Source organism: Rhinolophus sinicus, chromosome 9 (assembly GCF_057876585.1).
Source record: "Rhinolophus sinicus isolate RSI-liver-muscle chromosome 9, RSI-T2T, whole genome shotgun sequence".
Lineage (NCBI taxonomy): Eukaryota > Metazoa > Chordata > Mammalia > Chiroptera > Rhinolophidae > Rhinolophus > Rhinolophus sinicus.
Genome location: NC_142509.1, coordinates 13000900 through 13027905, shown reverse-complemented (window position 1 = coordinate 13027905; position 27006 = coordinate 13000900).

Sequence of the window (27006 nt, the reverse complement as noted above, 5' to 3'; positions counted from 1 at the left end):
TTTATTGGTTTTTAGTCACTTGTTTCTGTATCCTGGCATTTCTGATATTTTTACTTGAATGGTGAATAGTATGTATGAGAAATTGTGTAGCCCTTGGGATGATGTTTCTTCCTCCAGAAAATATTTAATATTCTTCCAACTAGCAGTTTGAGATGTAGTGTACCAAGTTTATTTATTGAGGGACTGAAATGATAAACTGCTAAATTTCAGACTTTTGAGGGTGAGCTTATTTCTAGTTTGATTTAACTTAAGACCTCACACTTGTAAAATAAAAGCTGAAAATATTTCCAGGGACCATCTTACATGAAGGACTCTGCATTGCACTGTTTGATTCCTTTTCTCTATTATACTGCCAAGAGCTCTGCTTAGCTTTTGATCTTCTTGGATACAATTTTCTTCCTCTTTTCTCTTGTTTCTATGTAATACTGAATAGAGCAAAGCTTTGGGAACAAAAGTCACACAGAATGTTTATCTCACAAGTTTGTAGTGTTCCCTTTTCCATGTTTTTGGCCCCACGAGTTCTGACAAACTTGTTAGCCATTATCTTTAACCATTTTTTTCTCTGTCCCATCCTATTTCTGAAAGGTTTTGTCAGCTTGTGTTTTCCCTCTATGGTTCATGCTATGCATTGGAAAACCCCCAAGTTGAAAAAGCAGTGAAGAAATTTTTTTCTCAGCTCAATACATCCCCTTCTCCAGGCCTTCTAATCCAGTTTTTATAAAATTATTCTCAGATGAAGGATTTACCTGATACAAACTATTCTACCATCCCAAAAAGCAGAAATCTGTCATTCTTTCTGCTACATGGTATTTGATTTTAGCTTTCCTCAAAGAAACCATGTATTATCTGTTTGTTTGTTTGTTTGTTTTTAATTGAAGTGATGATTTAGGCTATGACCTTGAGTCTCCGAATCTCTGTCCAGTTGCCTACTGTTCTGGAACCTAGAAGACAATATATTCAGAAACAAGCTATTTCCCATCCTCTGAAAACTCTGCCCTCCATAAGATTAAAGGCATGTCTGAGCAGTCTTACATAAGCCCTCTATTTCCTATTCCTCATCCTGGCTATCCCTTGACTTTCTCAGAACAGAGATCTATCCAAGATAGCGGCACACTTGCTTCAAAAATCAGCTGCAAGAAATTCAGAAAGAGAGACTATTCAGAGGGGTAAAGGTTTTAATAAAAAGAAAACAGTAAGACAACACATAATTTATTTGAGAATTGTAAACCCATTAAACTTTTCATCATATGTAAGGCCTTCTCCAATGAATTAAATTCCAAAGTATCTAGAACTATGCACCTATCAAAATTCCTCTTTTTCTTTTTTTTCTTTTTTTTTAGTACTTCTTTCCCTTCTTCCTTATATTATTGAATAATCTTTGTTAGGAATCCAAGTATTATGCATGTGGTTGTCTAAATATAATAAGGAAAAATATCCCTGCTCTCTGGTACCATACAGTCTGAAAGCAAATATGAGATTGTGCATAAGGACTCGTTCCCATGTATAGGAAGTGGACAATTAAGGAGGAGGTGCAAAGACAAGATCCAAGCCTGTGATTAAATGAAATAATTCATTGTACTGGTAAGAAATTCAATGTCCTGGGTTCATGCTGAAAAACTGACTAAGGCCTGGCGACGGAAGTAAACTTTCTCATTGGGGAAGGCTTCTTACTGCTCAAGACATAGGCATGAGTCAGCCTTGAAAATATTTTTCAAGACTGAAATGGTATCTTCATATTTCTCAGTACTCAGTTTCCTCTCTTCCCACTCCATCTGCAGATTTTCTGCTCTTCCCCACTTTAAAACCCACATTCAGATCCCCCCTTGTATAAGTATATTAAGTGGGAAAACCATTTAATATTTGTACTCAAAGAGGGCTTATACATCATATCATCCAGGGATGAAAGCTAGGCTTTATCTCTTGCACACGTTTCAATCAATCAAAAGAGATTATTTAGAAAGCTGAGCTGAGAGTGTTGTAATTCTATGTTCAAAGTCAGTAGAAAAGAGAGGGTAATGATTTATAACAATACAGACTAAAGGATTAGCATCATGTTTGCCATGTATTTGCCATTCAAGATTTAACCCAACCTTTCATTTTTCAAATAAGTAAAATGGAGTTCAGAGGGTCAAATGACTTTTCCAAGTGATACAGTTATTAATGGGAGCATTAAACTCAAACCCATATCCTCTTTCTCATTTTCTCAGGACAGTGCTTGTTATCCTCTGATCCTTCAATTTTTAAAACACTGGAGTAAAAGCAGGAATCAACTGGTTTTAAAACACGATCTGTCCTGTTTTGTGTAGAATATTGGCACTTAAAACAAATGGCTTATACAACAAGAAGACATAACAGTTATCAATATTTATGCCCCCAATCAAGGAGCATGGAAATATACCAAGCAACTACTAACAGAACTAAAGGGAAAAATTGACCAAAACACAATTATACTAGGGGACCTAAATACATCATTGACAGCTATGGATAGATCATCCAAACAGGAAATAAATAACGAAATAGCAGCCTTAAATGACACATTAGATGAAATGGCCATAATTGACATATACAGAGCACTTCATCCTAAAACATCAGACTATACATTTTTTTCTAGTGTACATGGAACATTCTCAAGGATAGACCCCATATTGGGACATAAAATTAACCTCAGCAAATTTAAGAAGATTGAAATCATAACAAGCATATTCTCTGTTCACAAGGCTTTGGAATTGGATATCAACTGCAAAAAGAAAGGAGGAAAAAACACAAATATGTGGAGATTAAATAACATACTTTTAAAGAATGACCGGGTCAAAGAAGATATAAGAGGAGAGATCAAAAGATACATAGAAACAAATGAGAATGAAAAAACATCCTACCAAAATTTTTGGGATGCAGCAAAAGCAGTTTTAAGAGGGAAATTTATATCATTACAGGCCTATCTCAAAACAAGAAAAATCTCTGATAAATAACCTCATGTTACACCTTAAAGAACTAGAAAAAGAACAAATGAAATCCAAGGTCAGAAGAAGAAAGGAAATAATAAAAATCATAGCAAAACTAGATGAAATAAAGAACAAAAAGACAATAGAAAAATTGATGTAACAAAGAGCTGGTTCTTGGAAAAGATTAATAAAATTGACAAACCCTTGGCTAGACTTACTAAGATAAAAAGAGAGAAGACACTAATAATCAAAATCAGAAATGAAAGAGGGGAAGTTATCACGGACGCCACAGAAATACAAAGGAATGTCCAAGAATACTATGAAGGAGTATATGCCACCAAATTCAATAACCTAGAAGAAATTGACAAGTCCTTAGAAACATATAGCCTTCCTGGGCTGCATCACGAAGAACTGGAAAATCTAAATAGACCGATCACCAGTAAGGAAATTGAATCAGTTACCAGGAACCTTCCCAAAAGCCAAACTCCGGGACCAGATGGCTTCACTAGTGAATTCTACCAAACCTTCAAAGAGGATCTAATACAGGTCCTACATAAATTCTTCCAAAAAAATGAAGAAGAGGCAATACTCTCTAACTTATTTTATGAGGCCAACATTACCCTCATACCAAAACCTAGTAAGGATGACACAAAAAAGAAAACTACAGACCAATATCTCTGATGAATACAGATATAAAACCCCTAAACAAAATTCTAGCAAATCGAATGCAACAATGCATTAAAAAGATTATTCATCATGACCAAACTGGGTTCATCCCAGGGGCACAAGGATGGTTCAACATATGCAAATCCATCAATGTGATACATCTCATAAACAAAATAAAGGACAAAAAAACATATGATTATATCAATTGATGCAGAAAAAGCATTTGAGAAGATACAACATCCATTTATGATTAAAATATTAATAAAACAGGTATAGAAGGAAAATACCTTAACATAATAAAGGCCATATATGACAAACCCTCAGATAATATCATAACTAACAGTCACAAACTGAAGCTCTTTGATCTATGTTCAGGAATTTGACAGGGCTGTGCCCTATCACCGCTCCTTTTCAACATAGTGTTGGAAGTCCTTGCCAGAGCAATCAGGTAAGAAAAAGAAATAAAATGCATCCAAATTGGGAATGAAGATGTGAAATTGTCACTCTGCAGATGACATGAGACTCCACCAAAAAACTATTAGAAACATTAAATGAATACAGTAAAGTTTCCTGCTACAAAATCAATGTACAAAAATCCATTGTATTCTTATATACATACTAGCAATGAAATCTCAGAAAAAGAAACAAACAAACAAATTCCTTTTGCAATTGCAACAAAAAGAATAAAATACCTAGGAACAAATTTAACCAAGAATGTAGAAGACCTATATGCTGAAAACTATAAGACTTTTTTGAAAGAAATAGAAGAAGACACAAAGAAATGGAAAGACATTCCATGCTCATGGATAGGAAGAATCAACACAGTTAAAATGGTCGTATTACCCAAAGCAATATAGAGATTTAATGCAATCTCCATCAAAATCCCAATGGCAGTTTTTTAAAAAATAGAACAAAAAATCATCAGATTTCTATGGAACCACAAAAGACCCCGAATAGCCAAAGCAATCTTAAGAAAAAAGAACAATGCTGGAGGTATCACACTCCCTGACTTTAGCTTGTACTACAGTGCTACAATATTCAAAACAGCATGGTATTGGGAGAAAAACAGATACACAGACCAATGGAATAGAATTGAGAACGCAGAAATAAACCCACATAAATATGGACAGATAACTTTTGGCAAAGAAGTCAAAAACATACAATGGAGAAAAGACAGCCTCTTCAATAAATGGTGCTGGGAGAATTGGAAAGCCACATGCAAAAGAATGAAACTGGACTGCTATCTGTCACCATGTACAGAATTAATTAAAACTGGATCAAAGACTTAAGGATAAGAACTGAAACAATAAACTTCATAGAAGAAAACATAGGTACTAAACTTATGGACCTTGGGTTCAAAGAGCATTTTATGAATTTGACTCTAAAGACAAGGGAAGTAAAAGCTAATATAAATGAATGGGACTATATCAAACTTAAAAGCTTCTGCACAGCAACAGAAACTATAGACAAAATAAAGAGGCAACCAACTGAATGGGAGAAGATCTTTTCAAACAGCGCCTCCAATAAGGGGCTAGTATCCAAAATATACAAGGAACTCATGCAACTCAACAACAAAAAAACAAACAACCCAATTGAAAAATGGGCAGAGGACCTGGAGAAACATTTCTCCAAAGAAGACATACAAATGGCAAATAGACACACAAAAAAATGCTCAACATCATCAGAGAAATGCAAATAAAAGCCACAATGAGATATCACCTCACCCCAGTCAGAATGGCTATCATCAACAAGACAAATAGTAACAAGTGTTGGAGAGGCTGTGGAGAAAAAGGAACCCTTATACACTGTTGGTGGGAATGCAGACGGTGCAGCCGTTATGGAAGGCAGTGTGGGGGTTCCTCAAATAATTAAGAATAGAATTACCATATGACCCAGCAATCCCTCTCCTGGGTATCTACCCAAAAATTCTGAAAACATGTATCCATAAAGACATGTGTGCTCCAATGTTCATTGCAACTTTATTTACGGTGGCATAGACATGGAAACAACCAAAATGTTGTTCAATAGGTGACTGGATAAAGAAGTTGTGGTATATATACACAATGGAATACTATTCGGCGGTAAGAAAAGATGATATAGGAACATTTGTGACAACATGGATGGACCTTGAGAGTGTAATGCTAAGTGAACTAAGTCAAACAGAAAAAGTAGAAGAAGAACCCATTTTTGATATCAGAGGGATTATTCATTATGAATTTGTACCAACTGGACAAAGAGTTAACCAAGTTTACTATTTGAAAATGCCGAAAAGGCTACATGAGAAAGTTAGATGAAAATGACCTGAACTTTTTGCCAACAATTCATAGCTCTTGCATCACGACAATGCACCAGCTCACACGGCGCTGTCTGTTGGAAAGTTTTTAGCCAGTAAACAAACAAATGTATTGGAACACCCTCCCTGCTCTGTTTCCCCCAGTGAGGTGCTTTAATCTGTAAGGCTTCAGACAAAAAGAATAAACCCATTAAGTTCACTAAAATTGTAACAGAAAAATTATAGCAATGATTTTATAAAAATGAGAGATGTGTCTAACAAATATTTGTATTTATTCAAATGTTTTACGTGCTCTGAGTACTGGCTGTCCCTTGGAGCCCTTTTGATTCTACTTTCAAAGAAAAGAGTTCTCATTAACTAGAAATCTTTAGTTCTATTAATCTTTCATAACTTTTTCTTATGCAGTTCAGGGGATATGTCCCTGTACCATTAGAAAGAAAGAGAATATATATAACAATTAAGTTCATGAACTCATCCTAGAAAATGTGCTACATACATCACTGCTGAATATCACTATGGTCACCTTCAAAGTACTCCCCTTGGGAAGCTAAACTCCAATGCCAGTGCCTAGTCCACCCTTCAAAGCAATTTTGGAACTCTTTTTCTGGAATGGCCATCAGAGTTGTCGTCGTATTACCCTTGATATCTTGAATGTCATCCGAATGACTTCCTTTCAATATTTCCTTTATCTTTGGGTAAAGAAAGAAGTCATTGGGGGCCTGGTCAGGTGAGCAGGGAGGGTGTTCCAATACACTTGTTTGTTTACTGGCTAAAAACTGTCTCACAGACAGCGCCGTGTGAGTTGGTGCATTGTCGTGATGCAAGAGCTATGAATTGTTGGCAAAAAGTTCAAGTCATTTTCATCTAACTTTCTCATGTAGCCTTTTCGGCATTTTCAAATAGTAAACTTGGTTAACTCTTTGTCCAGTTGGTACAAATTCATAATGAATAATCCCTCTGATATTAAAATGGGTTAGCAACATCATTTTGACTCTTGATTTGGATTCACAGAAATTTTTTGGTCATAGAGAATTGGCTGACTTCCACTGTGCACTTTGACACTTTGTTTCAGGGTCATATTGGTACACCCATGTTTCATCACCAGTCATAACATAGCCCAAAACATCGTCTTGCCTCTCCAAAAGCTCTTAGCAAACCATGAGTCTCTTTTGCTTTTGTTCATCAGTGAGCTCCTTTGGGACCATTTTTGTACACACCTTTCTCATGCCAAGATTTTCAGTTAAGATTTCCCTAACTGTTTCTCTATCAATGTTTACTTGGTCTGCTATGCTTCTCACAGTCAGCTGACAATTTTGATGCACAATTCGATTAATTTTTACAATGTTTTCATCAGTTCTGCTTGTTACTGGCCACCCTGCCCTCTCTTCATCAGTGCTGCATTCTCTTCCCTCAGAAAAACATTTAATCCATTTATACACTGCCATTTTCTTCATGGCATTATCCATAAAGTTGGACTAACATGTCCTTGATTTCACTTCCACTCTTGCCAAGTTTAACAAGAAATAATATTTTTTCATTGCTCTAATTCAAGCTCAGACATTCTTGTGATGACACACAAAACCACACAACAACAATAATGAACACCACTCAGCAAGACACCACCACACATCGACATGAGCACAGCTGTGAGACACTGATATACCAACGTTATGAAACCTCACCGAGCTGTTTGTACAGTGCTGCCAATTTAAGCGCATGGTGGCAAGTTCACGAACTTTAGTGTCAGAATCACAGAGCCCATTCATAAGATACCCAAATCTTCAGATCCAGAATGATGCCTAAAAATTTCACTTTTAAATATCGACAGTATAAGAATCCCCTCATTTGCTGCCAGAATTATTGAAGCTTCTAGAAGATTCTGCAAGTGATTAGCTGATCTCAACGGCACTCACACCTCTGCAAGGTATTGACATGGACCCGCTGAGAATCCCCTCTTTCCTACGAGACTAGCCTATGTGCTGTCAAGAGTACACCTGCTGTAGAGAGTCCTAGTGAGGCAGATCTGAGGAAACACAGAAGCCCTGCTGGACAGAGCTTTGCTTCACTGAAGTCTCAGTGCCAGGGATTCTGCGCACCTTGATTGGAACTCTGCTTGTGTATTACGTGTGAGGAAGTTCCACCTAGGGACATGCAGAGCGCAAGTGTTTGCCAGGGCTTTGAGACCAAGGAATCCCAAACATTTAACATAAGATGACATTACCACAGTGCGGCGATTGATTAGAAATTTGTGAAAAAATATGTTAACTCTCTCATTGTTGATAATATACAGTCATCACTTCTATACTTAACTTGTTCAGTATTGTTTTTAAATTAAATTACAGAATCTTAAGCATCATGACTTATTGGGTTACACATCTATCGTGTATCTATCTTCTGATTATTGAATACTTTACTGATGTTGCATATTTAACAATCATGTGAATTCCCAGGCATGACTTCCCTGCCCCCTCAGGTTTATTGAGATGTAGGAGACATATTACATTGTGTAAGTTTAAGGTATACAATGTGATGATTTGATACATGTATATATTGTGAAATGCTTTCCACAATAGGGTTAGTTAACACATCCTTTACCTCATGTGGTTATTATCTTTTATGGATGTTGTGGTGAACATGTAAGGTTCTACTATAATAATAATTTCAAATATACGATATAGGCATGACTTCTGAAAGTAAAATTTCTAAGCAACAGCTTTGTAAAGTCATTTAATAGATATGGAGGGAGTGAATCCATTTTCCCTGTTTACAAGCATCCTCATCAGCTGCTCTTAAAAATTCAACCAACAATGTAATATTTGTATTAATTATAGGGTAGTGATTCTCAAAATTGTGTGTTCCAAGAACCACTTTAGAGAAATTTATTTCTCACTAATCTCAAGAATACAGCCATCAATCTCAGTTTAAGAAACACTGACTTAAGAAAACAAAAGCTTATACTCTTAAAATATCTTTTGATAGAACATTATCATTGTAAAGCAGTTTTATAGAGTAAATTCTATAAAAAGTAAATTTTGTAAAATTATCATTGAAATAAATCTCAATGCAAAACAAAACAAAACTTAGTGTGAACTCTTAATTGTATGTCCATGAACCTCAGTTTGAGAAATCTTATGATGGTGCTTTAATGTTTACCAAGTACATTCCATAGCTATCATCCCGTTTAATTCTTGCATCCATCCTGTGCAACATGTAATATTATCTTTCTGGAATCACCTGCATGATCATTGGTAGTGCTGCCATTTTAGCCCTGATCTTATAACTTCAAGTATCACTGTTAGCACACTGTCTTTCTAATTTTCATATTGCTTAAAATTGATAAATCTTTTATATAATCCATCACATGTGGACTTCATAATGATTTCCAAGATAATAGACTGGATACTATTTCTATGAGCAATATAAAGGTAAGTTTCATGTTGTTGGTTTTTTGTTGTTTTTTTTCTGGGCCCAGTGCCTTATTTCATTAGGAAGAATCTCTTACACTGGCAATTATTTTCAGCTATTTGATTATTATTTTTCAACAAGATACAGTATTATTCGCAATAAATAAGTCAACAGGTGTTTAATAAGTCCTAATGTATGTTTAATTTTGAATAATTTCAAATGGTCTAAAATACTATTTCCTAGAGTAAGATTCCAAAGAAAATTAATTAGAATTAATTAGTCTACCAGATGCCTTGGGGAGTGGGTGAGGGAAAGAGATTGACTGGTTCAAAATAAAAGCTAATTATCTGTCAATTTTTGAAGACTTACAACAATAGCAACTTAAAAGCTATGAGAAGTTCTGCAGCATAAATCTATTTATTTACCCAGTATTTCTTTTTTAATTTTTTTTCAATTAAATTTGACATTCAATATTACTTTACATTAGTTTCAGGTGTACAGTGTAGAGGTGTATACAATTTATGAAGTGATCCCCCCAATAAGCCTAGTGCCCCCCTGGCAGTATACATAGTTATTACAATATTATTGACTATCTTCCTTATAGTATTTTATATCCCCAGGGCTATTGCGTAACTACCAGTTTGTACTTCTTAATCCTTTCACCTTTATTTCTTAAATGTATTTATCCACTGTGTATCTGTCAGTCTAGAAGTACATGTCACTTCTGTTGGGACTCATGACTAATTTATAATGACTCAAGAACACACTGCTTGAAGGTTGGCGTTACACTGTATTGCAGAGTATCCTTCTGAAGCCTCATATGACCCGAGCTCTTCCATTACTGACATGTGTCTCTTCCAAGTTTCGGTGCTTTTTATTCACTGAAGCTGAGAGACTGAGGTAGTTTCTAATAATGATCATTCTTCTGGAGAGGGCAACCCTAGCCATGATTTGTATTTCTCTATTTAATTAACATATTATTTCTAAATGTTTTCAGATTAAGACACGTGTGCTCCAATGTTCATTGCAGCTTTGTTTACGGTGGCCAAGACATGGAAACAACCAAAATGTCCTTCGATAGATGAATGGATAAAGAAGTTGTGGTATATATACAAAATGGAATACTATTCGGCGGTAAGAAAAGATGATATAGGACCATTTGTGACAACATGGATGGATCTTGAGAGTATAATGCTGAGTGAAATAAGTCAGACAGAAAAAGCAGAGAACCATGTGATTTCACTGATATGTGGTATATAAACCAAAAACAACAAAAGAACAAGACAAACAAATGAGAAACAGAAACTCATAGACACAGACAATAGTTTAGTGGTTGCCAGAGGGTAAGGGGGGTGGGGGGTGGGGGGTGGGAGATGAGGGTAAGGGGGATCGAATATATGGTGATGGAAGGAGAACTGACTCTGGGTGATGAACACACAATGGGATTTATAGATGATGTAATACAGAATTGTACACCTGAAATCTATGTAATTTTACTAACAATTGTCACCCCAATAAATTAAAAAACAAAACAACAAAAAAACAACAACATATTATTATCATGTATTTTCACCTCACTAAAGGGTAAACTCAGTACCATTTAATAAGCAATGCAACAACCAGGTAATTTGAGTAAATCAATGAGCCATCCAGTATTGCAAAATGTTGCAGGGCAGTTTTCTGCATGGTAAGTATTGAATGGATGTTAGTCATTGTTGTTGTTATTATTAACCATAAATTATTATTATCATTATTATTTATAATCTCTAAAGATGTTAACCTCATTTTATACAATGCAGGTGTTTTGAACACTTGAATGCATAATATATTTCCATAAATGAAATATGCTTAGAGACCTTAGTGCAGTTGGATGCTTAAAGGAACCATGGCTAAAACTTTTGCAAAATTAAAATGGATTGTTACTTGCAATATGATTGTAACCCCCATACCAATCAAATATACATTTTTCTATTACTTTGGGTATTCTAAAACTGGTAGCATAACAAGTGTGATAGGGCTCCATATGTAGTACATAATGTGCAAAATGGAAAAAGAATCAATGGATAACTGACTTTAAAATGACAGAATTTTGTGGAGATGAGAAGCAATTATGACTATAAGAGAAATGTCAATAATATATTTTGAAGTTGTTTCCCTTCTAGAAAATCTCCTGAAATTCTGTAACATGCTTTATTGTTGAGACATTTACCTAGGAAAATATTTCCAATGTCCTATGCTCTGGATATGCATGTCCTGAGTTTTGCAAATTTCTTTACATGCATGTTAAACACCGTGATATTTTCATCCTGGACATGTATTGTTTCCATTAGTGAACCCCTGCCACAAGGCACAATTTTAGACTGAGAACATATCAAACATCCTAGAGTCAATATATTAGCAGTTATAAAATCATGTTGCTCAAAAACAGGAAAATTAATCAAAATGTCCAAGTTTAGCTTTGTTAACAACAGCAGGGCACAACAGACTGCAGAACTGATTAGTTGCTTAATTTCAGTAAGAACAGTAGTGCCAGAGTTTCAAAATATCAAATTAGCCTAAGAGACCTCCCAGCAAAATAGGAAAAACCTAAGTTGGGCTGTGACATAACAGGGGACTGTCTTTGAAAGGTGGAAATCACAAAGGTTCTTGCTGATACTGCCTTCCACAAAACATCATACTCTTGGGCTTAAAGAGTTGCTCTGGTTGTTCTCCTTTCTGTGTTCTTCTCCTGTGGGCAAATGGACCCATTTGGTCCAATATGATACCAGGGAAAAGAAAGGTCCTGAGGACCTGGGCCAGAAAACATCTGGCACAGACTTGGCTGCTGAAAAACTGGAGTTACACCCAATCTTGACAGCAGGTAAAGCCATTGTGTAACATTACCAGATGATGTTATACTAGCCTGTTTTTATCAGAGGAGTAAGGAGTAAACAAAAGTTTTAAACAGAAGAAATCACATATCCTACTAATGTCTCACTAGCCACCATTAAATGCTGGCAATTAACTATCTGACAAAGTTGGATCAATAGTTTCCAGCAGTTAGATAATATGAGCTAAATATCTGTGTAGCTAGCTGCCTTCTCCTGTGAGATGAGAATTCATATCTAGGGGATGCTCTGTGAGAACTCTGAACACTGCTATTCAATTTTAGAAGGGGATTGTTGAAGAGATGGTACACACAACTTCCTGTGCAGCTTAGCATCATCCCAATCTTGGGGCTAAACATATCATGGCTGTCCAATGCTTCTCATCTTATTATCCATAGTTTACTTTGTAAGCATTATGAAGAATCAACACCTGTCTACTGACATCCAGGTGAGTCTTACATGGCAAGTCAAGAAGGAAAACCAGCGGCTAAAGAGTTAAAAAGAAAGTGTCAAGTCCATGATTCTACTCTGTAATTCCTCCAAATGGATGCATCATTTTATGAAGAATTCATCCCGGGTTCCCACATACCCTGGAAGAGTCTGGAAGTCTTTCCAAAGCCTTTTGACTATGTAAGGTGCTCATTAAGGGTCTTGGTTTGGGAAATGAAGGCTGTTTGTATCTTAAATTGCCTTCTAGTCAAGCCTTTCTCCACAACTAATTGGCATGACCTTGGGTGTATCTGCTCTTGAATATCCTTGACATCCATCTGCTATGAAGATGAATTAGTTATTTAGGTAGCAATCAGCTTTTCTGGTTTAACCAAAGTGCATCCATTCCTCTTCAGGCCTATTAAGCTGGGAATGAACTTTCCAGCTAATGCACAATGCAATCACTACCACTGTGGAGGTGCCAGCACCTAAATATTTTGTATTCAGTAATGAAAAACTTCTTTCTAAAATAAAAGGGATAGAAAGAAGGTGGGAGGAGGGGGGGGATGTCAATAAAGATCTAGAGATTCAATTAAGGGCTTAGGTATCCGCCAGCTTTTATTAGCTCCAGCTTTGACTTACAAGGCTGAGGTCAGCAAGTGGTCAGTATTGAGGCATGGAGGGAGAGCAAACGAATTGCGTCATGGTCTGGGATACAGGGAGCACTGAGTCTCCTAAATGAGTAACAAGAGACAATCAGCCCTAATGGCAGGAACCATCAGAGTGTATTCCAGGGAAAGGATACATTTCTCTGCAACCCTCTAGCCGCATGAGGGAATCTCTCACTGCTGCATGGCATGTCAGGCTTCCCATTAAAGTCCTTACAAGTGACCGCTCCCTTTCCTGATCTACACATACCCAACCCTTAGAGATAGAAAAGGTTTGCTGCCCATGCCTGCCTTAAAAATAAATAAATAAAGGTAATCTGAGGTTATTTGGAATTTGTATTTAGTAACAAAGTATGAAGTACTATCAAATTATTTTCGAATGTGATCTTTGTTCCCTAAGAAAATACTAGGTACCAGAATGTGTCGAAGGGCATTGACATACATTATCCCAGAATGTGCTCAGAGCAGCATCCTTGGGCAAACATCATAGCTGATGTTTTAGAGCTAAAGAATGGAGGCTCAGTGGGATGACTGCCTTGCTTGACTTAATCCAGCTGTTGTCACTTCACATCTAAGCCTTCTGATCTTACTGTGTACTCCGGTCACTACATATTCACGCATAAAACAAACACTTATTGAGCACCTACTGCGTGGCAGTCAGTGTTCTTGACACAAGGGATATAGCAGTGACTAAAACAGGCAAACATCTGTGGCTTCACAGACCTAACATTCTACAGGTTTCCTATGTCCTGTTTATTTATTTTTCTTAACATTTGAGGACAATAGGTCATTGGCACTTTTTGATGTGCTTCCTTGTTTTCTGTGTCAATATTCCTTCTTCTTACCCTGGGTCACACTATCTATGCTCAAAAGAGTCATGCTTTCATAATTTGATTTCATTCATTTATTTATTTTTAAATACCTCTGACATATTAGTGACTAGACCAGACACTGGTGATACATAAATAAAACAATGACCACGGGGGATGCCTTATAGAGATTTTAAGGAAATAATAGGGATTCTGCCTTAACCTGTTGTATTGAACAAGTGTTAACCACATCTCCTCTTGAAACAGTATTTTGAAATTAAAGGAGTGTAAAAAGCATACGGTCACAAAGACGAAGTTAATAAAATTGAAACAGTAAAAGGCAAAGCACAAGATTACATGTACACGGACAGAAAACAGCTGGATGAGAGAAAACTGACATATAGAAAAAGGCTGAAATCTCAGTGCCCATAGGGGTAGGTAGTTAGGTGACGGCAATAAGCAGTCCACTGTGTGTTTCAGAACCCTGGAAAAGCTCCAGAATTGAAGGACTCAGCCGGTCAGAAGTTATGGTGACTGATGGGACAATGAACAGGAAAATTGTTTGAAAATCTGTATCAGATGCATTTTACTCCTAGATCTCATTCCGCATCCCCACACAGCAAATACCACCACCTTCATGACCTCTATACAATACTGATACTGAACTCTGGAGGAGTTGAATTAGAGATGTTTGTGTTTGGGGAGGGGGGGGGATACTAAACAAAGCTACCAGTGAAGGCAAATTTGAAATCGTGGGAATTCACTAATGGTCTCCCTTGAATCCTCTCCCCGCATACCTCCATTCCCTCATTAGGTTCTGCGTGGGCAGCTTCGACCTGACACTCAATATTCCCTGCTTCCTAGTATCTAAGCCCTTACATCACTTTATCCCTAGTACGTGGGTTGGGCCTGGGGACTTACTTCTAATGAATAGAATGTGATAAAGCAATCAGATGTTATATGCATGATTAAGTGACAGAAGCCGTGACTTCTTTTTTGCTAGCATTCTTGCTTGAAATTTCTTGACATCTTTCTTGCTCAGCCTGATGAAGCAAGCTCTATGGAGAGGCCCAGTTTGAAAGAAGCTAAGGGAGGACTCTAACAGCCCATGAAAAACCGGGTTCTTCCAACAACCACATGAGTGAACTAGAAACAGAGCCTTTCCAGTCAAGCGGCAAGGTGACTGCAGGCTCGTAGAGTGACCTGGTGTCCTGGTTTTCTCAGGACTGAGCGATTTCCTGGCATCTAAGGCTTTCAAGGCTAAGGCTGGGAAAGTTCTGGGCAGACTGGGATGGTTGTTCACTCTACTTGTAAGAGATCCAGAGCCAAAAGTCCCAGCTAAGCTTCACCCTTTTTCCTGATCTCAGAAACTATGAGATTATAATTGCTGTTATTTTAAGTGGGACTAATTGTGGGCACTAATTTATTGTGCAGCAGAGAGCATAACTAAAACATTCTTCCAGAACTTTGACAGTCTAGGCTATACCAGCAAAGTAGGATATCTGACTACTTTTCTCTGGAAAAAGAATGACCATAAGACAAAAGACCTATCATTACGTACAGTCAGTGGGTTTACTAACAAAATGCTAAGATTGCTACCCAAGCATTCTAAGATGAAGCTTACCTCTTGCCAAGACCTGCCTGTGCATACAGAGCTTCTAAAGATATTTTAATATTTCACTTTTAAAGGAACTGACGAAGATTAAAATGAAGTTTTAAAGAAAGTTTCTAATGTGAAGGTCAAAAAGCAAAGAAGATGTACAGAAAGAAAAAAAAAAGAAATTAGATGAAAGTGTAGAGAGCAAAAGAATACTTCACCACATCGCTAATGTACCCATGAGTATACTCAAAAATGTAAAAGGTAATGTAGTCATAAAATCAGAACAAATGCTATAAAAATTTGAATTAATAGGATAAATAATCTTGGACATGGAGAATATGAAAGATATTAAATCTTCACAGAAGTATTAAAAGATAGAGGCAACTTTCTCAGAAAATTGAATAAAAAGACAGAACTGAAGTTATAAAAGAGGAAAAATAATTAAATTAATGTATGAGTTAAGTTCAGTTGGGAAAACAAAATCACCTTGTTCACTCCAAAAATGAAGAATTTTACTTCAGTGAATTAGTGGCTTACCCAAATATTGGAAATGCTGAGAGAATGAAGGTCAAGTAGACAGCATGAAAAATCTCAGCTTTCAGTTACTAAACGACATTTCCATGAGGTAACATGGAAACTGTTAGAAGTCTCAAAAGCATTTAGAACGATTTGACCAAATATCTAGGTCTGCATGAGGAACGTATTTAAGAAACTGCTGCAAACCCAATATCTAACCTCACATCTTGCAGCACCTGCCACATAAAAATAGGCTTCTCCTCCACCCCATGTGAGTGCCTCTCACTGGCAGATACTAAGTGGCCAGAACTACACAGGAAAATGGATTCTGGGAAATGTAGTTTCCTGTCTGCAATTCAGGGGACATCTGTGAAAAGGGCAGTGATGAGGGCATATTGACTACAAGACAATCAGTATGGCAAGTATTTAGAACAGGTATCATTTCTAGCAGCCTCCAACATTTTGGAGGCCCTTTCTGTATTTTGATAATCTCTCTTTTTAAATTTTTATTTTTAAAATAATTTTATTATAGTATAGCTAACATATGATATTAGGTTCAAGTGCACACCATGATTATTCAACATTTATATACTTAAAGAAGTGCTCACCATGATAAGTTAAGCAACCATCTGATACTGTACCACCCTATCACAACACCCAGGCTGCCTCCACATCTTGGCCATTGTAAACAATGCTGCAATGCACATGTGGATGCACATATTCTAATAAAGTAGTGTTTTGGGTTTCTTCAGATAAATACTCAGAAGTGGGATTACTGGGTCCTGCTTTGTCTCTTTTTACAGCCTTTGTTTTAAAGTCAAATTTGTCTAAGTATTGCTACCTCAGTTTTTTCTGTTTACATTTTCATGAAATCTCTTTCCCATCCCTTTACTTTCTTTCTGTGTATGTCTTTCAATATGAAGTAAGTCTCTTGTAGGCAGCACATGTAAGAGTCTTGTTTTCTTATCCATTTAACCACTGTATCTTTAAATTGGAGCATTTAATCCATTTACATAGAAAGTAATTGTTGATAGATATGAAATTATTGCAATTTTAATGTTCATATTTTTTATCTTTATTTTTTTTCTCACCTTAAAGAAATCCCTCTAAGATTCCTTGTAATACTGATTATGTGATGATGAACTCCTTTAGCTTTTTCTTGTCTGGGAAGATCTTTAGCAGTCCTTCAATTAAAAATGACAGCTTTGCTGGGTAGTATAATCTTGGTTGTAGGTCCTTGCTTTTCATCACTTTGAGTATTTTGTGCTAATCCTTTTTGGCCTGCAAAGTTTCTGTTGAGAAATCAGCTGACAGTTTTATGGGAGCTCCCTTGTAGGTAATTACTTGCTTTTCTCTTACTACTTTTAAGATTCTCTGTTTGTTTTTAACCTTTGGCTTTTAATGGTGATATGTCTTGGAATGGGCCTCTTTGAGTTCATCTTGTTTGGAACTCTTTACACTTCCTTAGCTTATAGTATCTATTTCCTTACCAGGTTAGGGAAGTTTTCTGTCATTATTTTTTCACATAGGTTTTTAACTCCTTGCTGTCTCTCTTTTCCTTCTGGTATTCCTATGATGCAAATGTTTGTACACTTGATGTTGACCCTAAGGCCTCTTCAACTATCCTCATAGTTTTGGATTTTTTTCTTTTTCCTTTTGTTCTGTTTGGGTGTTTATGATACCTTGCCTTCCAAATTGCTGATTCAGTACTCTGCTTCATCTAATCTATGATTGATTCCCTTTAATGTATTCTTCATTTAAGTTATTGCATTATTATTTCTGACTGGTTCTTTCATATGTTTTCAATCTTCATTTTTATGTTTCTTATCTCTTTGCTGAAGTTCTTACTAAGATTGTTGAGTGTGTTTATAACCAATGTTTTGAATTCTGCATCTGCTAGATTGCTTGTATCATTCTGTTTAGCTGTTTTCTTTTTTTTTTTTCTGGAATTTTGTTCTGTTCTTTCATTTAGGACATGTTTCTTTTTCTCCCCATTTTGACTGCCTCTTTGTGTTTGTTTCTATGTATCATGTAAGACTGCTCTGCCTCCCAGCCTTAGTAGAGTGGCCTTCTGTAATAGGTGTCCTGTGGGACCCAAAGGTGCAGTCTCCCTGGTCACCAGAGCTGGGTGTTTCAGGTGTGTACCTTGTGTGGGTTGTGTGTGCCTCCCTGTTGTAGTTAAGCCTCGGTTGCTGTTGGAACATTAATGGGAGGGATTTACCCTCAAGTTGATTGGTTGTGAGGATTGGCTATGACTACAGTGGAGATGCTGTGCAGGAGCTGACCCTACAGAGCAGGATTTGCTTTAGCAGGGATCTGGTGCCTGCCCAGTCTGTCCTTTGGTATGTTGTGTTTGGAGGCAGCCTGATGATACTCTGGCTCAGTCCAAAGCCGACAATTGAGTGTTCCAGCCCAAGAGCCTCCTGAGAGGGGCCTGACTGCAGGCCAATTCAGCCTTTGCCCTAAATGAGGCTACCTAGCCTGAACCGCAAAGCAATCTCCAGATGGCTGCTGTCTGCACTGACCTTGGAGCTGCCTGGTGAGGCCAAGTCATGAACTGAGTCCTGGTGAGGCCAAGTCATGAACTGAGGCTGTCACGAGTGTCAGATTTGGGGCTGCTTAGCCAGAGCTATGGGATATGCCATGGCAAGATGCTGCTAGTTTGGGTTTTGTGAACCTTTGAGAGATTTTAGGAAAGTCCATAGCAAAAACCAAGACAGAAAATTTGTATGGAAAAGCCATTGGAATCAGCGTGGGTTGACATGCAATTTCAGTGGGGCAGTGTCTCAGGGAATCACCAGGGTGGGGCAAATAACTGTTGTTAGTCAAGTTGATGGTGTCTGCCAGTGTCTGCACACTGGGAAGGGGGAGGGCTCAACAAAGAAACAATGGCTTCCACTAGCTCCTCCATCTGGGAGAAAGTTGCCCTTCTATCCCTTGTCCTGAAACCAGACAGTACAGTTCCTTCCCCTATGTCTCTGGTGCCTTTTGAGCTGCCCCAGCACTGGAGCTCAGAGCAAGTGAGTCCATCAGCAAGTAAGTCCATGTGCTGGCCCTTTAAGAGGAACTCCTGGCATTCCAGCTGCCCTCATCTCACTCAGTCACAATCTCCGCTGTTTTTTACAGCCAGAAGTTATGGGGACTTCTCCCAGCACTGGAACCCTGGGCTGGAGAACCTGGTATGGGGCTAGAACCCCTCACTCCTCTGGGGAGGACATCTGCAGCTGAAATATCCCTTCTGATTTTTAATGGTAACATGTGGGTGTGCAGCCAGCCCATTCTATGTCTCTGCCCCTCTTACCAGTCTCAAAATGGCTTCTTCTGTATGTCCTTAGTTGTAGGGCTTCAGTTTTGCTAGACTTCAGGTGATTCTCAATGATGGTTGTTCTCTAGTTCAGTTGTAATTTTGATGTGGTCATGGGAGGAGGTAAGCACAGCATTTACCTACACTGCCATCTTGACTGGAAATTTGATAGTCTTTCATAGTATAAATTCTGCTTTCATAATGCATATTTCCCCTTAAAAACTACATCTCTCAGCTCTCTTGCTATTAGGGATGCGATATATGTTCCAGGTTTTTAAGTAACATGCCCTATGAATGACTGTTTTGGAATAAAGTTATGTGAAGAAAGAGGCAGGACACAGAGCATTCAGTTGTCCCATACAAATTACAGCAGAAGCAGCCCCATTCTGAGGTCAGCTGAGGTGATATGCTTCTGATTTGAAAGCTCCCTTATCATGGAAGAAGCAGCAGCTCCTTTGATGGGCTAGATCTATGATGTAGATCTAGGAGTTATTCCTGGAACCTTAGCCTATAATTGTACTTCAGCCCTCCCGACAAGTCTGCTAAGTGTTCCCAGACTTAACATGCCATTTCTACCTGAATTTGGCAGTGTTTTCTGTTGGTTTCAGTTGAAAACATTGGTGAATACTGTGTAATTTGAGAGACTGGTAAAGGCTCAGAAACTGCTGTTGGGAGGAAAGAAGGAGATGATTAGGAAGATCTAGAGAAGGCAGCCAGGATACAAGCTACTGTTTTGTTAAGTTGTTCTACTGACAGTGACCGCAGCCTATGTTATTTTTCTTCAGTAATTCTTAGTAGTTTGGGTTATAAAGTGTAGAAGGTAGGCGTTTGGATTCACCCAGAGTTTTCCTGACTTTACAGCTGAAAGAATTAAGAACTGGATAGTTGATCCATAGTCACAGGCAAAGAAGTAATGGAAATGGAAATTGGATCCATGTTCATGAAGGTCTACATAGTAATACATCTCTGGAGATGATATTTTCTCTTATACAAATTCTGTCATTCATTTAAGAACTAAAAGCCACTCAACAAAGAGAAAAGAACTCCATGATCAATCAACCCTCATTGACAAATGCAGTCCCATAGGTGTATAAAATTAAGGTATTTAATGTGGCTTGAGTTTATTTGTTGCTTAAATGTTTAATTCATTGTTATCGGTATTAAAAGAAGTGCAGGAATCTATCAAAAATTATCTCATATTTCTACCTATGCAGCATCACGGAAAGTGTATATCATTGTTTAGAAAGTTGCTAATAGAAAATGTAGTTGGGCTGCTAGATTAGGAAACCCAGGAACTAATGTCCACAAAGGAGATCAAACAAACAAAAAACAATCAGATCTTATTGTACTTAAACTTGAATGTATTCAAGAAGATATTTAAAAAGACAAAATGTGGAATTTAAAGAATTATCTCCAAAATATTGGTTTTTACCTTCATTCCCATTTCCCTGTTCTTGATTCCTCTGGATCTCCTAATTTTGTGCAATAGATGTTCCTAGGTGGTAGGAGGTCGTGGTAAACAAAAAAGGAAAGGTCCCTGCCCTGTGAAGTTTGCAGTTTTGTGGGAGAAACTGACATTTAGCAAATTATTAAATACATAAAGCATCACACATTGCTGAGTGCAGATGGAAAATAAAAGTTAGTACAAGGGAGCACATAAGCAACATTATACTTTAGATTTGGGAATTTAGAAAGGTCTTTCTGAGAAATTTATAGATTTTCGTCAAACTTGAAAAATAACTAGAGATTAACCATTTAATGAATGAGTGTCACTTTATTGTAGATAGAAGAAACCATATGTGGAAAGGTCCTGAAGAAATAAATAATATTTCAGTCCCTACACAAAAGCAATAACTTGAGAGAAAATTGTAAAACGTGTAACCTGTTTAGACATAATTGGAAGCCAATTTCCTGCAATTGCGGTAATACATACATACACATACACACACACACACACACACACACACACACACACACACACACACATATTCTTGTGCTTGCCTTGTTATGACTTCTAAAATTTCTCTTGTGCTAGTGCACTTAGATAGCCAGATTTCTAAATCTATGGTTCAGGCCCAAGAATAAATAATTTAAAATTTTTAACCAATTAGAGACAATATATGCTGAGCTCTGGATCTGAGTAAACTGAATTTGCAAGACAATTTGTTTTGAATGCACTGTTTTCTTCCCTGACCACCTCGTGGTTAAGCTTTCGTGTTTCTGTTGCCTGGGTGTGAACCTTCTGTATACTTATTTCACTTCATTTAAAATCTTCCTGGCTTTCATTATTATTCAGTTTCAGCTTCAGGTGTACACTGCAGTGATCAGACATCTACATCATCCCTGAGGTGGTCTCCCTAGTAAGACAAGAGTCCATCTGACACCCTACAAAATCTTTACAACATTATTGATCATGTTCCCCAAAATGTCTTTCATATCCCAGTGGCAATCTTGTGGTTACCAATTTGTGCTTTCAAATCCCCTCACCTTTTCCCTCATCCCTACCCCCCTCCCATCTAGCAACCCTCATTTTTTTTGCTATATCACTGAGACTGTTTCTGATTAGTTTGCTCATTTATTCTATTTTTCAGATTCCACATATAAGTGAGATCATATGGTATTTGTTTTTCTCTGTCTGACTTATTTCACTTAGCATAATGTTGTCTATGTCCATCCATATCTTTGCAAATGGTAAGATTTCATTCTTCTTTATGGCTGAGTAATATTCCATCGTATAAATGTACCACAGCTTCTTAATCCCGTCGTCTACCGATGGGCATTTCAGTTGTTTCCATGTCTTGGCTATTGTGAATAACTATAATTTTATATATTGTGAATAACTATCATTTTATATATAATTTTATATATATATGGTCACAGGATGTGGAGTACAGCATAGGGAATACAGTCAATGGAATTGTAACAGCTATATACGATGTCGGATGGATAGTAGATTGGGGGAGGGGCACTATTTCTTTGTGAGGAGTGTAAATGTCTAACTATTACATTGTTTTGTACACCTGAAATAAAAAAAATAAAAAATCTTCCTGGCTTAACCTTCATTCTTGAGCCCCAAGTTCTCTAAATAGTCAAATAACTAAAAAGGATTTGAGAGCTTTTATTAGCTTTGATTAAGAAAGTACACTCTGAATACACATCAGACCTGTAGCCATGAATTGGTCAGGCAAAGTCCATTGAGCTTTCAGTGCATAAACAGAAGAAATAAAAACCCCAATATGACACTGAAAACGGGTGAAACCTGGTGGATCCATTATAAAATGCCTGGTGCCTGTTTATACAAACAAGGGGATGTATGGCCTCTGCTGGCAAATTATAAATGATGACAAAGGAAATTAAAAATATCACTAAACGCTGTTTCTAAAGCAAGGGTGACACAAAAGGAGTGGTGGGTGATGAAGAAAATAGTTAACAAATAAACTGTGCTCAACTCAGAGAACAGAGTAGAAGTGAACTGTTCATTTTATTTATGTCTTTGAAGAATGGTAGAAGAAATGCTAATTTTGCCATTTTTTGGATTTACTTAAAGCTGAAATCAATGGAGCAAAAGCAAAAACCCACAAGGCCAGCCCAGCCTTATGGTTTGGATAATGCCCATTGTGTGGTTCATTAACTGCATGTCTCATTTATCATCTGTCCCTGTCCCCTGAGACTTTCCCAGGAGCAGGGCTGGAGGCTTCACGTGCTGTGTGCTGAGGAGCTGGAGCATGCTGCTCTGGGAGCACAACATAACACAGAGTCTTTTAACCCTAACACACCCAACACCTCCTTTTTATCATAGATATTTTGTAAGACCCCTTTACTGTCATGAAATGTACCCATTCACGTGCGCTTGTGAATATTTTATCATAGTTTCCAGCATAGATGGAAAGGAAAGAAATTCTAGAAAGAGGAGGTGGTTGGGGAAAACCATAAATACCTGAAAGCCTTGGAAATAACATAAAACAGAAGAATTATAAAAGAAAATTAATATGTAACAATGTACTAACTATAATACAAAGTCAAAAAATAAAATATCTCATAACAAAGCAATAGTATGAGGTGTGATCACAAAATAAAGTCAATGTTTACATTTTTAGAAATATGTTACAGTAAAAGACACATCTCCATTAATCCCTCTCAGAATACTCCCCCTCTCTTTGAACACACTTATCCCATCGTTCTTGCCACTTTCTGAAGCGGTTCTGAAGTCTTCTTTCGTATCTTTACTTCATCCTCCATCATGACAATGCTCGTGTCACACATCACTTCTGGTACGGCAATTTCTGTCAAAAATATTACAGTGTGTCCTCATCTACCTTATTCACTGGATCTTGCACTGTACAACTTCTGCCTCTTTCCCAAGGTCAAAATGACCATGAAAAGAAAACGTTTGGAATCAATTCAGGACATGGAGGCAGCGATGACAGTGCTACTAAAGGCATTCACAAAAGAGGACTTCCAGAACTGCTTCAGAAAGTGGCAAGAACGATGGAATAAGTATGTTTGAAGCAAGGGGGTGTGTATTTTGAGAGGGATTAATGGCAATGTGTCTTTTACTATAATATTTTTTTATTCAAACATTCACTGTATTTTTTATTACACCTCATGCATGTTCCGGTGTAATGACATTAGTGGCTTAAAATGAGATGCTTCCTTCTACACATTGAAGTCGTGTGAAAGAAATAACTCCAAGTACAAAAGAATACAGGTGTGTTGTAGCTGATTCAATTACTGTGGGCAGCATTGCTGTGAGCAATATCACTTTCCAAAATGCTGAATAATTCTTTTTGTAACTTCTGAACAAAAGTAAGGGCACTATTTCTTTGATTTCCATAATAGTTGTGTTCCAGGGAAATTCAATATATATTAAAACTCTGCAGGAGATACTTTTTTTGTGTTTTTTTTTATGTAAAATTCAATTAAGAGTCGAATTCAGATAATTATAGGTAGTTTTCTCTCATATGCACCATAATTATAAACCTCCATAATGGAAATGTGAATCTATAGGCAGGGGTGTGTGTCTGTCTGGCCTGGATCTCTGCCCTGATATTAGGGCTCATACATTCAGATTCCCACTCAAGGGTGTTTACTTGGGGGGTCTAAAAGGCATCTCAAACTTAAACATGGAAAGTGTGGTCTCCTCCTTCACTTTTCCTCATCTCAGTGAAGGTTGCCTCTATAGTTCTGCTCACTTAGGCCCAAACTTCAGACAGCTTGATTCCATTGTTTCTGTATGCCCTATGTCCAATCCACCAGAAAATCCTATAGGCTCTACTTTCAAAACGATCCAGAATCTAACACTTTTTCTATCACAGTTACAACCCTGGTCCAAGATACTAACAGCACTCACATGCATTATTTCAACACTCTCCTAACCTGTCCCTTCTTTTACCTTGTCCCTGTGTTAGGACATCGTAGCACAGCAGCCAGTGAGCCTTTCAAATCTGAAGTCTGTTCAAAGTTCCTCAACCTTCTCAGTGGCTCCCTTCTCACTCAGAGTTCAAGTCTCAGCTCTCACCATCTTTTTCCCTGCCTCCCACTTACCTCTCTCCCCTAACCTTCCAGTCTCCCTTCACTATCATGCTGCAGCCACCGGGGCCTCCTGGTTGCCTCTCAAGCACACCAAGCACACACCTGTCACTGGGATTTTGCACCTACTCTCCACTAGGCCTGGACTGCACTTTCCCCAGGCACCTATCTGCAGGACTCACTTCCTCTTCTTTTCAGTTTTCTGCTCAGTGACTACTCACTGTGTCTTGAAGAGCTGAGGAGAAAGGCCATGCCAGACAGCAAAACATACCTGAAACCATAGAAATGGCAGAGAACCAATGAGGAGTAAAGTTTGACTGTGGTTTAGCAGGAAGAAAGATAAATAATTCTGGAGATGCTACAGTGAGAGAGATTTAGAAGGACAGTGAATCCTAGTTAAGGAAGAGTTTTAGACTTTTATCTCATAGTTAATAGGAAGTTGCAGAAGATATTTGCGTAGGGAGTAAAATAATTCAAAAAGTCTCATCTGGATAAATAGGGTGGAATGGGTCAATGGGGAGAGATGGATTTTGAAGAGCTAAGCCACAGTTCTGTTGCAGTTACACCAGTACAAAATAATAAGGCCCTACTAATATAGAGAATTCATCACTGAATTGGTTTAGAGACACTATCCACAGAAATATTCATCATAAAATGTATCAACTGGGCTGATTTGGATACTAAGTTGTATTTTCTCAGATGATCCCTTCTCAGTGAGCAGTAAACCCTGAGCACTACATGCATTTATTCAGTATGCGTTATATTATATTGATGTTATGTTATATTATGTTTGTTATGTTATGTTATGTTATATATTAGCAATTCACCCCACACCTTCTCCTCTTTCTCTGCTTTATTTACTCCATTGCATTTGCTGAAAACTGAGATACTATATACCAGAAGTCAACAAACTTTTTCTATAAAGGGCTAGATAATAGATATTTGAGGCTTGCAGTCCAGATAGACTCTGTCACAACTATCCAACTCTGCCATTGTAGCATGAAAGCAGCCATAAACAATACTTAAACAAATGGAAATGACTGTGCTCCAAAAACTTTGTTTCCAAACATAGGTAACAGGCCTATTTGTTGTATGTAGCCAACCTTTGCTCTCTGTGATACTATGCTTTTTCCTTTGTTTATTTGTACATTGTCTATAGCCCCTTCTAGAATGTAAAGACTATGAAGACAGACAGTTTTTGTATGCCTTGTTCATCATTGTATGTATCCTTAGCCTTTAAAATAGTGTGGGCACATAGTCAGCATAACGTGGGCTATGGCATAATGCCAGTTACATGGTATTAGGTGGGATTGAAAGAAGATGAAATGTTCTTATAATCCTTCTATCCACAATTTGAGAGTTCCAAATATTTACTAAAATATATATGCAAATACCTTGCTTTAAAAATAAATATCTCTCACCATTGTTGATAGATTAAATTTAAGCTTCTTAACCTAGTGCATGAAGTGTTATTTTGAAGAAAATATCCATGAGCTGGATGGCCACCTAGAGAAGGGTCTCATCTTCATGTTTTGAAAGATTAGGAGTGCAATTATGAGTGCACCAAAATAAGAGTCAAGTTAACTAAACTAAAAAAGCGACCACTGAACAAACTACAGCACTAATATATTAATTTACATGAGAAAAACTATTAGATGGACTAATTTTTGCACAGATACATCCCAGGCTCCAAGAACAGAACTGGATTGTTTTCTTTGCTCAGTGTTATCACCTCCTTATAATTGTATCTATATGAAAAAAAAAGTTCATAATCAGAAAGTTTCACAGTGAGGTCAGAATTACAGCAAACAAATATAGTTTGTTGCAAAATTAAATACACCATTACTATAGGTGTAAAGGGATACTGAGTTCCTTGGGATCAAGGTCTTCCAAGCCTTTTTTTATCTAAACAGGTCTGCTTTCTTCTGTATTGTATATTGAATGTATGCATAAAATTTCAGTAGTCAAAAAAGAAATT